Source organism: Mesocricetus auratus, unplaced genomic scaffold (assembly GCF_017639785.1).
Source record: "Mesocricetus auratus isolate SY011 unplaced genomic scaffold, BCM_Maur_2.0 Super-Scaffold_100008, whole genome shotgun sequence".
NCBI classification, from domain to species: Eukaryota; Metazoa; Chordata; class Mammalia; order Rodentia; family Cricetidae; genus Mesocricetus; species Mesocricetus auratus.
The window spans coordinates 16,926,806-16,941,186 of NW_024429192.1; the positions used below are offsets into that span (position 1 = coordinate 16,926,806).

The 14,381-nt window shown below is 39.0% G+C and overlaps 1 long non-coding RNA gene across 3 annotated transcripts; it reads left to right on the forward strand.

Moving 5' to 3' along the window:
- The first annotated feature begins 714 nt into the window (after window positions 1–714).
- LOC121141761 lies at window positions 715–14,158 on the forward strand. 3 transcript variants are annotated; one of them, XR_005878697.1, is made up of 3 exons: window positions 715–784; window positions 8,066–8,239; window positions 13,897–14,158. It is a non-coding gene; the product is annotated as an uncharacterized LOC121141761 (long non-coding RNA). The 3 variants fall into 3 exon arrangements; XR_005878696.1 differs by lacking the exon at window positions 715–784 and adding an exon at window positions 3,934–3,974; XR_005878698.1 differs by lacking the exon at window positions 715–784 and adding an exon at window positions 3,959–4,000.
- Window positions 14,159–14,381: the final 223 nt, after the last annotated feature.

The following is a 14,381-nucleotide window of genomic DNA, read 5'->3' on the forward strand; positions in this document are numbered from 1 at the left end:
GTTAATCCCTGTTCACTAGAAAACAGTATGATCCTTCTTTTCTTTCAGATATCTCATTTAAGAGTACTAATAAGAACCAATGAAACAGAGTTACTTTTATAGTTGTGTTTTCAGTAGACCTACAAATTGCTGTTATCCATGCAAAATGTGCACCTGGCAGGGGGTTCTACCTTCACTAGCCCCTATAAATGCACTTATACCCATCATCTTCACCAATACCTCTGCCACCCAGATGTGGAAAGTCTTCTCTTTACTGCCTCTGTATCTATCTCACCTTTGTCCACAGCTACAACTGTTTAGCTTATTCTCAAGATCAGCACAGAAGGATTTTAACATAATCTTGCTATTTTCATTTTACTTGTCTTTGGGATTGTGACTTTAAGTCGGCATGAAGAAGTTAAGAATGGTGAGCCCTTTCGGTAATATTTCCACCCATTTGCGTGACCCATTAGTCACTCCACATCTTCATCTAAACCCAGTATTGTGTTACTTCTCTGTAAAGTGAAATTGTGAAGCATTTCTTCCTTTCACCAAGACTCTCAGGGTTTGTGCTGCTGGGTTTCCTCTGAATTTCATCAGTCACTGTGGGTCCCTTATTTCAGTAAGTCATATTAGGTCTCTGGTTTGTTTGTCTGTTCACTAGGTAAACACTATGCCTCTGAAACTTGGTTTTTCCCTTTGTGACATCATATTAGCATCTATCCTCTGGGTTTGTTCCTCTCTTTTAGTTGGCAAACTCAGTCCCTAGTTATGACTGCCAAAACTGAAGTACTGGCTGAGTATGGTGAGTTAATAATAGGAATGTTCTCCCCTGTACGTCTGATAAATATGAAAGGCAATGAAATGAAGGAATGACGAGTGGATTTAATGTGGGGGTAAATATAAGGCATCATCAAGAGAGACTCCTGGGATTCTAACTTAAACTACTGTTGGAAAAGTCCTTTTATAGATAGAAAAGGCTGGGTTTGCAAGTTAGGAGTGATCAACAAACTACAAGATCATGAGTTTGGAGTAGTCAAAGAAAGCTTAAAAAACATAAGTGAAATATTTGGAATCAGAATGAATGTTGTTCAGCTCATTTGAAGGGAACAGGTTTATCTGCGTACTCAAACCACCACAGGTTTAAACAACAGAAATTTAGTTTTCATAGTTCTGAGGATCAGAAGTCAGTATCAAGGTTCCACCAAAGTGAGTATCTGATAAGGGCTCCTTTGCTCTGTTTACAGATAGAAAGCAAGCTTTCCGGATCTTTTCTTGGGAGGACACTAATACCATCAAATCATAGCTCTACCCTCTCAACTTTATCTAACCTTAATTATTTCCTTGGAAATCTATTTCCAAAAGCAGATACTTTATAGCTAAGTATTTAGCGTAAGAATTTGGGAGAAGATGTAATATACATGATTATATATTACATGATGAAATCCCTGAGTCTTCAAATCAGGGATGTAATATTACAATCATCCTCATATCATGTGTTTATTAAAAGTGCATAAAAAAGAAGCTAAAAGCCAATGAGCAGACCCAGACACTTTGAGTAGTTATGAGAGGATTATCATGAAAAAGAAACAAGAAATAAGAATAATGAAAACCATAAACTTGTAACAAGTACAGGACAGTAGAGAGGCCTACACAAAATAGGGTTATGGACCTCTTCAAAATAATTTTGTATTAATTTGAGATAATCCTATCAATATTTAAGAAAATAGGTGAGAATTGAAAATTGGGGAGACTGAGTTGGAAAGAGATTATAAAAACTGGAGATGCTTGTGTGCTGTGAGAGCTAATCTTCATTGTCAACACACCTGGGAAGAAGGAGCCTCAACTAAAGAATTGTCTCCATCAGATTGGAAGGTGGGCATGTCTGTGGGCACTCTCTTGGTTGTTAGTTGGTATAGGAACATTCAGCACACTGAAGGCAGGTGGGCCTTGAATGTCTAGTAAAGATAGCTGAGCAAGTCCATAAGCAGTATCCCTCCACAGTCATCACTCAGTCCCCGTCCTGCTTGAGTTCTTGTTTCGGCTTCCTTCAATGATAGACTGTGATTGGGATATGTAAGTCAAGCAAACCCTTTTTTCCTTGAGTCACTTCTAGGTGTGGTGTTTATCACAGCAATTAGAAGCAAACTAAAACAAAAATCAGTACCAGGGCTGAGGTAATACTACAAAAGACCTGACTGCTTTGTACAGTGGAAGTGCTTGCAACAATGGGCTGGAAAAGTATTCATTGCTCGGTGTTTGATGAGCTTCTGTTGGGGGAGCTTGGAAGATAACGCAGAGACAGCAGTGAAGATGATGGAAACCAAGCTCACAGGATTTCAGAAGTTAGTAAAGCTCCAACCGAGGCCATGTGCGTACTAAGAATCTGTGGCTTCTGGTCTTTTGGGGCTAATCACTTCCACTTCACCAACATCAGGGAAATAAAACATTTTCCTTGCTGGTACAATTGATCCTGGTTATCTGGGGATAAAAAATCAGCTGCAGTTAACAAAAGATCAGCCTCACTGAGTTGATAGTTTCAGTTATTTACTCAGGGTATTTCCTACACAAGCTGTGGTTCATAAGAGACTAAGGCTGCATATCTCACATAAGTGAGTTTGCTGTAGTGAGTAACCAAATAGAGCTTTTTTTTAATTTTGGATTACAGTGAAATCAATGTAAAATATTGGTTCTCTGTCTACGCAAAAGAAAACAGAGTCAGATCAGGTCAGTACCTTAATAGGTACCAAAGGAAAAGATGTTCTGGCTGTCTCTGGTGCTGGCAATTCTATGAGCAACAGAATGTCTTCTGAGGTCACTGGAGAGCTGCTGCCCCAGCATTTCAATAAATAGTGCCATGTGTCTGTGATGCCAGAGCAGATGATGTAAGAATCCCATGGTTCTTTGACAAAAGAAAAAAATATTTACCCTCTTTGCCAAGTTTTACTTTACATGACGGCATCCTTCTCCTCCTTAAAGTCTAGTTGACCATGGTAGTCTTCATTCCCTGCCCTAATTTTTTGCCTAGTGCAGTGGCCACATATAACACCATCAGAATGGGCCCTGGTGTAGTTAGGATCATCCTTTAATATATACAAACATGAAGGATTTTGCTGATGAACCTCATGATGAATGGCAAACCTTACTTTATCTTTAAGAACAATTTGAGGCCTGAAAATAGTCCTTTCCTGTGAAGGAAATCTTCAGGGAAGCTGATGATGACAGCATAGCTAAATTTCTTTTTCTCTTACTTAGTCAGTCAAACCATCAAGTCTAAGATGCACAGTGATAGGTAAACTCCCATCTTTCGTATTTTCCTGCTCACTATTTTTCATTAAAGTTTCTTTTCAGTGGCATGATACCACAGCTCTGTAATCTTAGTGTTTGTGGTGTTGAGTCAACATAATGAGCCCCTCCAGAAAAAAAAATTTCCAGAATTATAAGACACCTAAAAGCAACAGAAAAACATTTCTTGTTTCATATTTTTTATTTAACTTTTTACACGTGTCACTCTCAGTTCCCTCTCCCTCCCCTTCTCCCCCATCCCACAATCCTCCCAACCCATCACCCCAACTCCATCCCCCTCCACTCCCCAGGGAGGGCAAGGGTTTCCATGAGGGATTTTCAGAGTCTGTCACATCATCCCAGGAAAGGCCCAGGTTCTTCCCCCATGTGTCCAGGCTGAGAGAGCATCCCTCCATTTGGTACGGGTTCCCGGAGTCCATCTGTATGCCAGGGATAAATACTTCTCTACTCTCCAAGGTCCCACAGATTGCCAAGGCCTCCTCTCTGTCACCTAGGTTCGGTGGGAGGGTGTCTGGATCAGTCCCATGCTGGTCCCACAGTCATCGGTCTGGGGTCCATGTGTTCCCCCTTGTTTAGGTCACCTGCCTCTGTGACCTCGATTCCTTTGGTCATCACTCTTCTTTGCAACTGGGATCCAGGAGTTCAATTCACAGCTGTGGGTGTCTGCCTCTGCCTCCGTCAGACACTGGGTAAGAGTTCTAGGATGGCATATAAGGTAGTTATCATTCTCATTATCATGGGAGGGCATTTAAGTTAGCCTTAATGCCAGTTGGTGTCATTCTTGTAGATTTGTGAAGATCTCACTAGTGCCAGGTCTCTCCTCTATCTTATAATGGCTCCCTCTTTTATGGCATCTCCCATCCATTTCTCCTCTATTCTTACCCTGGCTCAACCTTCCTGCTCTCCAGAAAAATATTTCTTAATGTCAAAAACAAGGTTCTTTTTAAGACTCCAGTAGTTTGGGGTCAAAGTCCATGATTTACTTTCCTCAGACACAGCAAACATTTTATCAACCTATCATTCTGCCTAAAACATTAAATATTTAAGAAACTGTTAACACAGAGTCACTACTAAATTACTAAATCACTTGAGCCAGTGGAGCCAAATGCTTCTAAAATCCCTGCCAGATTTACAATTTGCAAAGTCACACTAAAAGCATTTTGCTTGTCTCTGTCATGGAGGTTCTAAACGACTATTCTATCAGACATCAAAAGTGAGCATGATGGCCATCAGTTTAAATTGACACTGACCCCACCCCCAGAACATCCTTAATCAAAGCATTATCAAATTTAATGGAGCACAAATATGAAACCCTTTGACTCACTCCAGAAGCTATGCCTCCTATCAATGCCTTACGTATATTACATCATAAAAAGTGTTGTACCTCACTGTTTAGTCAAAAGAATTTAGAATTTACAGATACAATCCACATGGTGGCTCACTAGTGATCATTAGCAAATGGGTATTTTTCACTACAACTTAAGGAGGCATTTTTTTGTTTGTTTCCTAATAACCTCTGACTTGAAACCCCAACTCATCATTCCTAGAATTTCCTAATGACACCTCAAAATCAACCCAGCATACTTAATTTGTATCTCAGCACACCTCAACCCGCTCCCTGGGCAAGTTGTCTCCTTCTTGTCTTTCACTTCCCAACACATTGTGCTGGCATACATGGTGCCATTTAGACCTGGGAGCCACCCCTGATTCTTTTTCTCTTTTTGATTCTCTCATGCATTACATCCTGAAAACAGTTTCCTCTCCCTCCGCTCTTCTCAGTCCTTTCCCCCACTACCCCTCTCCCCCAGATCCCTGTCTCCTACTCTACAAAATTCAACTCGTCTTCAACTCATGTCATCTCCACCCTTAAAACATTGCAGCATTATGGTGATATTTTGTGTATGATCTAACAAATAAAGCTTGCTTGAAGATCAGAGTGCAAAGCTAGCCACATTAGTTGGCTATAGAGGCCAAATAGTGGTGACACACACTTTTAATCCCAGCAGCCACCCTAGTTATTATCCAGAAGATGGGCATTGGTGGTGCACGCCTTTCACCTTTAATTCCAGCACTTGGGAGGCAGAGACAGACAGATCTCTGAGAATTCAAGGACATCCTGGACTTCATGAAATTGATCCAGTCTAAAAAAGAAACCAGACCTCACACAAAGATGATCTCAGTACTTGGGATCCAAAGCCATTAATCCCAGCACTGGAGAAAAACGTAAGGCAGGAGAAGACAAGGAGACAAGTGAGTCTGTGGTTTGGTACAGAGCAGTGCTGTCTGAGGTTCAGTCAATGCCTCTTTGGTCACAGCAGTGATAGCTATGAGAACACTCTAATGGCTGGCTGCTTTGCTTCTCTGATCTTCAGCTTGAACTCTGTCTCTGGATTTTTATTAATCCTGCTACATAGCATCATACTTCACACCTCTGTAGTTCTAATACTTTGGACTGCTATGAACTACTGCAACAATTTTTTGGTGTTTTTTTTTTTGAGACAGGGATCTTCTGGGTAACAGCCTTGACTGTCCTCGCCCTTGCTTTGTAGACCAGACTGGTCTTGAACTCACAGAGGTCTGCCTGCCTCTCCCTCCATAGTGTTGTGATTAAAGGTATATGCCAACATGCGCGATAACTACAATAATTTTTAAGTGGGTTACCTTTGTCTGCTATATGTCTTCTAACCATAGCATGGCAGCCTATATGAGATTTTTAAAGCAGTAAGAGCATTCTTGCTTAAAACATTCAATAACTTCACATTAAAATTCAATAATATTCAAACTTCTTCCTACAGTCTAAAAATACCTATAAATTCAAACATCTGGTCACCTCCAGTGTATCTAATTACCTTTTCTCTTATCTATTGGCTTCATCCTCCTTTACTGTTTTTAGCTTTTCAAAAATAGTCACTCCTTACACTTAAAAGAAAATGTAACATATCATCTTTCCCAGGATCCTACATAAGATTATACAGGGTAACTTCCCCCATGTCCTTCTCCACTCACACTGCTCTGATCTACACCATACTTTTATTTAATTCCTTTATTAGCAACTGACAATATTTTTAACCACATGGTTGTTTGTTCCTTTACAATTTGATTTTCTCCTTCATTCCAGTATTAACTACAAAAGAGCAAAGATCCCATCTCTGCTATGTCATTTGATCTTAGACCATTGACAAACCTAAAAGAGATACAACAAATACAGGGAGATGTATAATTATATTGAGGTTAAAGACTGATTTGTGTTCCTTCTAAACCTTAGACTAAAGACTTCATTACCACTATTGTGTAATGTAACTATATTTCAAGCAAAGGTATTTAAAAACTCATAAATTTATTTTTATATTTATTTTTTCTCTCTGTCTCTTATTCTCTCTTAATTGGTTTCTCTCTATTCTACTGTTAATTCCAAGAGAGCAAAGATCCCCTCTCCACTATGTCATTTGATCTTAGATCAGTGATATACACCCCCCCTCTCTCTCTCTCCTCTTTCTCTCTCCCCCCCCCTCTCTCTCTGTGTGTGTGTGTGTGTGTGTGTGTGTGTGTGTGTGTGTGTGTGTGTGTACAATGGATGAGTACATTCAGGTCTCAGGTATACAGAGGTCAGAAGACAGTCCTTGATAGTCCATCTCTCCCTGCACCTTTACACAGTTCTGGGGATCTGACTTGGTCACCAGGGTTGTACAGCAATCTGTTACTGAGCCATTTCACTGGTTTGAGGAGTTATTAGTTAAAATAGGGTTGGCCCTTAATATAGCTGACTAGCATCATTTTTAAGGAAACATAGAGAAACAAAGAGATATAAAAGATAGTCACAGATGTACAGAAATAACCATGAGAAAGTAGAACAAGAAGGAAGCCACATATCTACCATAAGAGAGGCCTCTGAAGAAACCAGTTCTGCCAGCACCTTGATTTTGAACTTCAAACCTTCAGAAACATAATTTTCAGTGGTTTAAAGCACACAACTGACAGAATTTTCTTCTGTCAGCTCTAATAAACTAACACAATTAGAATTGAAATGTACATTTAAAAGTAAAATCTCTTTTTTCCCTAAGCAATGTAGTTGAACATATGCATGGGTCATCTTGAATTTACAATTCCAGCATAGTAAAATGTGTCTGTCCATTGAACCATTAACTTGGTTGATAAAGACAGAGAAGTTGTAAAAATTGTCACATAGATTTGTCACTGTTTCTCAGATTTATTCATTCTTATTGTTAAGTGACAATAATAGCATGCTTCAGCAAAATATTGAAAAACCTTCATCTATGCACTTGTGGTGAGATTACGCGAATGTATCCTGACAGTTATTACTGAAGTTGAAGCTTGCAGACAGTGCTCTGTCTATATTACATAGAAGGTATAGTGATAATGTGGATAATTTAAAACTTTTAAGGCAAAAGATAGAAATTTTATATAGTTCTACAATTATATTTGTCTCAATTTTCAAACTTAAAATGATTTAGCAGCTGAAATACTCTTTATTATCATCTGCAAATCATTAAACCAAAATTCTATCTTTTTTTCAAAAACTTGTAGCTGTAAAATCATCACAATTCTCTACCAACAGCCTCAAGTTTAGACAGAGTTATATTTCTCATCCCTGACTTTTAGCATCTAAGGACAAACATCTGATAGAAATTGTATGTAGTGGTCGTTGCAATACCCACAGATAGTTCACAGTTATTTTAATTTGACTTACAAATTTTCAATTGCACAGTTATGTACAAGGGATATTCATTCAGTTGAAACTATACTTTGAATCTGAATTTAGGTCTTAAGAGGCAAGTAGATATGCCATATGATCCTCTCATGTGACTCCTGAAAGTGGCAGGAAACCCTGGCAGTACGGCAAGTTGCAACACCCAACCAGCCATGCAGTCACAGGAGCGAAGATGCAGACTCTACCGCATGCTGTATTGTGAGGCTATGATGCTAAGTACTTTAGGTGGACTAATGCATTTTCACTTTACACTGTTTTAAAGCTAGGGTGTGTTTAGCAGGGCATGGCCCCATAAAATTAGAGGAGTGTCTCTCCCGTGAATCGAAAATGGACCCAGGATGCTATTCTTAACCTCCCCCATCAATAGATTTGTAAGATTCCAGCACTCATAATTACTCACCAATTTAAAACATTATTCAGCCACTTGGCATGATATTTGTTTTGAAGCTCAAATGTAGCAAATAGATTTTGTCATAAATTTTAAATGCACATACAGATATGTTGCCAATTATGCTTTGCCAGTAAGTGCCAATGGGAATCACACTTCTCAGTGCTCAAATAAGTGCAGTGGCTTCCTAAATTCACGGGTATGGAGACATAACAACAACAAGGAATTTCTATACCACATGGGCACAGGAAGCCATACATCCTCATGCTTAGTTCTCCTACCTGCGTCTCATTTTTGTTCTTCTATTTAAAATGACAACTACAGAATTTTCTAAATTTGCTAAGGAAAAAGCTTTTTATGCTACAAAATTTCATATTTGTCCCAGAAGTTAAGGGGACAATAGATTTCAAGAGGTATATTCAAATTCCTTTTGAACATTTACCCTGAACCCATATTTTTGAGTTTTAGGGCAAAAAAGAAAAGTCCATTACTAGACAGGAAGAAAGGTATTTTAAAATTTGTTTCTTTCACTTAACACTTCCGCAACCATTTTTGCACAGCCCCTATACCCAACTACCACATGACTGAAAAACACAAACCCACACATTCTGCATGAATTTAGGGACATTATACGTGCTATAAAAAGGAGCAATGAAGACTCTGGACACACAGTTCAAGCAAAACAAAGACAAAGTGTGAGGCGATCTCTTTAAAAATGACTGGTTGAAATTAAGAACATAAAATTTTGTTAAGAAAATGTCTCTTTGCAATAGACAGAGACCACTACGGAAACCAAAAGCAACTGAAATGCAGAGTTGTGAATCCCAGTCTCAATGGATGTATCTACAAAACACTCCCAAGTTTAAGACTCAGGGAACAATTCAGAAGAAGGGGCAGAAAAATTGTAAAAGCCAGAGAATCAGATATTTTACTGTGAAATGACTTCTCCTAGTAATGTCAGAAGCTACACCCATAAAGTTCCAATAGCACAATTGCCCAAACATGAGGGACATAGAAAACGACATGCCAAAATGAGCAGAAATATGTCTACAAGGCCTAAACCCCATACAAAAACTATAGGGTGGGAGTGGGAGAGGGTAGCTTTCTCTAGGTGTGGAGAGCTAAGGATTTAATGAAGACAAAGATAGCTGCTCATTCTTGCAAGGAGAATTGCATTTATTTTAACAAGAGCAGAGCATTATATACCAATAACAGGCATGGTAGGAAACTACCAAGGTCTACTGTAGAGTGTGGTCTATCCACCAGCCTGGTTCCAGAGCCACATCAGTCCCAAATGAACACACAGGAGGCTATATTAATTATTAAGCTGTTGGCCCTTTGCTTGGTTTCTTACTGGCTATCTCTGACTTAGGTATTTAACCCATAATTGTTAATCTAATTATTTCTCTTACTGGAGAAAAGGGTCCAGACATCTTACTCCTCTGTGGGCTACATTGTGTTTGCCTGTTTCTCTCTTTCCCAGAATCATCCTCAACTCCTAGTCCCACCTATCTTGCTTCCCTATTGGCCCAACAGTGCTTTATTGACATATACACAGGACTTCCCCATCAGTCTACCAAGGTCAGGAGCTCATGTTCCCAGGGCCCTCCAGCAAAGGATGGGCCAATAACAGGAATTAGCATTTAGACAATAAATGGAGAGAAAACAGGAACTTGCATTCAGGCTTAACTGGAATGAGGGGACAAGAGGTATTTGCTAGAAGCTCCTAGTCACAAGCTGGTCAGCAGACCCCCATGGGGGAAGGGTGCAAAAAGACAAGAATGAAACTTGGTTCAGGCTGATTATTAGGTACCAATGCCAGGCCAAAACTCGCAGAGTTCATTTACAATATGGGAGGAGGGGGAGGAGAAAATGAAGGGTAGATATAACTATATTTCATTGAATATATATATATATATATAAAAGTCTCAAAAATAAAGAAAAAGTAAAGTTCACTTGAAGTCATAGTTTTGCCTTGTTGTGTGTTAGTACCCATGGTTAACCAGACTGTGTTCCAGGATGTGCTTGAATAGAAAGTGTTATCTAAGCATCACTATAGGGGCATGGAGTTAACTTATTACCATTGTTTAAAGTAGGCATATGATTAACTCAGGGCCGTAGATTGCTAACAGGTGCATGTTTGGAGAGGGGTGTGTGTATACCCCAGCCAAGTGAAGTCCCATATTTCTAAACTATTTTTTATGCTTACTTGACTAAAAGTGTTTGTCTTATCAGTTGGTGTGGGGGAGGGGGGGACTCCTGTCTTCACTATTCAAACTGAAAGTCTTCGCATAGTTTTGTCATTGTCATCTTCCACCAAAGTGTTTTGTGACAGACAAGAGTACATTACACCCAGGACAGTTGTTTTTCTCCAAGTCATTCTCTATATTAAGTGTATTTCTCATGACAATTCCCACAACATATAGGACACTGATAGTTGTGCCTGAATTCATTGAATATGAGACTAGACTGGTAATTGTGTGTGCTATGCTGGTTTTTTTTCAGTATTGTTTTACATATATTGCAATGTGTGAATAAATGTGGAGGTACACAGGTGTATAGTCTTCCCTATAAGATTATAGCTTATACCCAAGTAGAAATAATTCTAGCAATTTAAAGTAATTAAATATAAAGCAGATAAGGGTACGAGTCATAAAAAGTTGAACACGCTTTGATAGTTCAAAGGATTCCATATTTTAAAATAAAAATATAGACCTAAACTTCAAAAGGAAAGTGGGGGACTGTGTTTATATCTATGGCCTCTAGACCCAATACCTTTCATTCTACATTATCTAATTTCTTAAACAATTATCATTGCCAGGCATCTTATATATCACTAGTCTCTATGGCATCAAAGTACTGCCATTAATTTAATTAGGCAATATTCAATTATCTGTGATAGGGGGAAAGATATACTTTCCCTTTCTGCCAGAGTCATTATTGATTAAATGTAGAAGGGTTAGAAAGAGCATCTGTAAGCCCAGATTTTTGGGCCTTCTGAGCCAAATTAATATTTAGACAAAAAGTTAATTCTTGCATTTCTTCTAGTTTGTAGATTGAGCACTCAAAAAGGTATTTTCTCCTTCCTTTTTCCCTCCCTCTTTCCCTCCCTTCTCTCCATTTGTAATTCACATATCCCCAAATTTACAATTAAGTGCTATGGATTCATGTAAAAATAATAAATAAAGGGACATGAAAATGAGCTTGGATCTTGGAACCTTGTCCTCAAAGAACATTAGTCTTACTCTAATCCTGGATCTAAGAACCAATTGCTGCAGTGATAGTAGCTCAGAGGGAGTCACCAAGAGTAAAGTAGTTTTTATGAACACTAAACCTAAATTTAAAAAAAAATGAAGTCATCATTGAATATCAAAGGACACAGTCATCTTTAGAGCAACATATTCAAGAAATTAATCATGTCTTTGGAATACATTGTCTCAACTAATTCTATCTCTGTGGTATTTGCACTCAGATTTCTCTTTATTATCTAAATTTTCAGAGTTTCATAAATGAGCACTGTGTTTACATCACTGCCCTTCTTGCGTCTTCACCTTCAATTCTGGGATCTCTTCCACTCTTTCTCAAATCCATCACCTCCTTTTCATTAGTTATTATTGTTACACACACACACACACACACACACAAAAGACTGCTGAGCCCATTAGTGTCATTCATATGTGTACACTACGTGTTTAGGGCTGACCATTTGAATAACTTGTCAGGGGCACATCCCTGGAGAAGACTGATTCTCCCTTTCTAGGTAACAATTAATTGCCTGTGCACTCAGATATCTAATCTTTTGTGTGTGTGTTATGACAAAACTCCTGATCCCCACTCTTAGTGGTGGGTGTCTATCCTCTCCTAGCTGTTACTATTTTAATAAATGATATTGCCATTGCCCATTTGCTCTAAACCTCAAAACACATCTTTGAGTCCTCTCACAGCCAATTCATTACCAAGTCCTGTCACTTCAACCTCAAAATCTACCTCTGAGACAAGAAGCCTACCTGTGCAATCTCATCCCTTAGTCATCCACTATAGTTTCAGATGTACTGTCTTCCTGGTCATGCAATGTCTACAATGCAGTTCGATGTAGTCTAAATGATCACACAGAACTGTACAGTCAATAAAAAGGCAAATGTATCTACCACCGCTCATCAACAAAGTCTCCCTATGCAGCAACTGGAGACTATTACAGAAAACCACTGGATTCAATGCAGAGATCAACAGGTCATGGGGAGCCCAGCCCCAGCAGATACATTTACATCAGACTTCCTTCATTCATGACTCAGGGAACACATTGGAAGGTGGGTTGTAAAGAATATCAGAGCCCAAGAGGGATGGGATGGGGGTCTTTGGGGGGGAGCATAGGAAGGGAAGATGGGAGGGAGAGGGAAATGGGATTGATATGTAAAATGAGACTGTTTCTAATTTAAATTAAAAAAAAAGAATGTAAGAGCCAGACTACTAGGAGATCTGTTCTGAAACAGTCTCTGGTAGGAACAGCTTCACAAACAAGACCAGAACAATGAAAATATCAGTGAACATGGAAAAGCTGGAGGAGGGAATTCCACAGTGACCACCCTCTAGTCGAAGAACTACAAGTGACTAAGGGCTGCTAGGAGAGGAAGAATTAGCCTCTCACAAGCATGAGCCCCATTTTTCAAATTCTCACTGTCCCTACAACGTTCGCACGTCAGAACGCTGCCTCATGGTTCACCTCTCAGATGGGAATTACAGTGTAAGGTTCTCTTACAACTGAGTCCCAAGAATATAATGAAAGATCCCAACTCAACATTTTTAGACCCCTAGTGACTAGCCCATCACAGAGTGACTTACCCTTCTGCCCTCTCCTGAGAAACCAGAGACCTCAAGATAAACCTAAACGATAACCCTCCCTTATCCAGGAACTAGCTCACCACATTCCTGCTCAATGTTTAACTGTACAATGCCTAAAGAATGCTTGCTTGAGATAACCTTCCTGTTAAGACATAAGCTATCATTTAACTTTACATCCTTTATGATGTTTGCCTAACTCCCCGATTCAGTTTTTCCCTTTTAAAAACCCCCAACTGCAGCTACTAGGGGTCGAACTCCTCTGCCCCTGCGAGGGTCATGAGCTCGGCCCCAGTGCACTAGTTCCCCAAATAAACCTCATGTGCTTGCAGCAAGAATGGTCCCTCTTGAATTATTGGGGCATTGGCTTATCCCGAGACTTGAGTGAGGGTCTCCCAACTCTGGGTGTCTTTCAATAACAGCTGCTGGATAAATATCATTGCACACATAAATTTATTCTTCACAATAGCTCTGAAGTAGGATGAAATTAACTATCTCAAAGGAAAACTTGAAGATTACCTTAAAAGGTAAACTAAAATATAAAAAGGCCAGAATCTCACCCCAAATAGACATGATTAGATTGCCATTGGTAACATAAAATGTTGTCTGATTAACTATAAAGCTGAAACAATTAAATTCTTTTATTTTTTATTAACAGAAGACAATGTTTGAAATCGAGAAACTGGGGGCCTAAGTGAAGAAAATAGAGGCACAACTCCAGCAGGACATACATTGCTCTTTATGGATCACACGGAGTTCACAGCTAGATCTATAATTTGGGTACTCCATAAGAAAAAAAAGCAAGGCTACTTGCCAAAAGAGCAAGAAAATATGCCCCTCTAGTCTGTTAAAAACATGCTGTTCTTTACTCACTATTTAATGTCTCCCTAAGTTAATAAAAACTGGCTTTTTTATTTTTTGGAGTGTGTCACATGTTATAGTAATCCTTTATTAAATAGAGACAGGGGGGGTGTTCATGAACACAGGAAAGGACATTTTAATTCATGTGTAGACTTCTCTCTGTAAGCACTAATATGTACTATACCTTTGTAATATGGAAGAGGTAAAAATAGCTGTTATTTCTAAAATCACTAACATGAGTTTTATTATTTAGCCTTACAATGTGCAAGGTGAGTTTTAAAC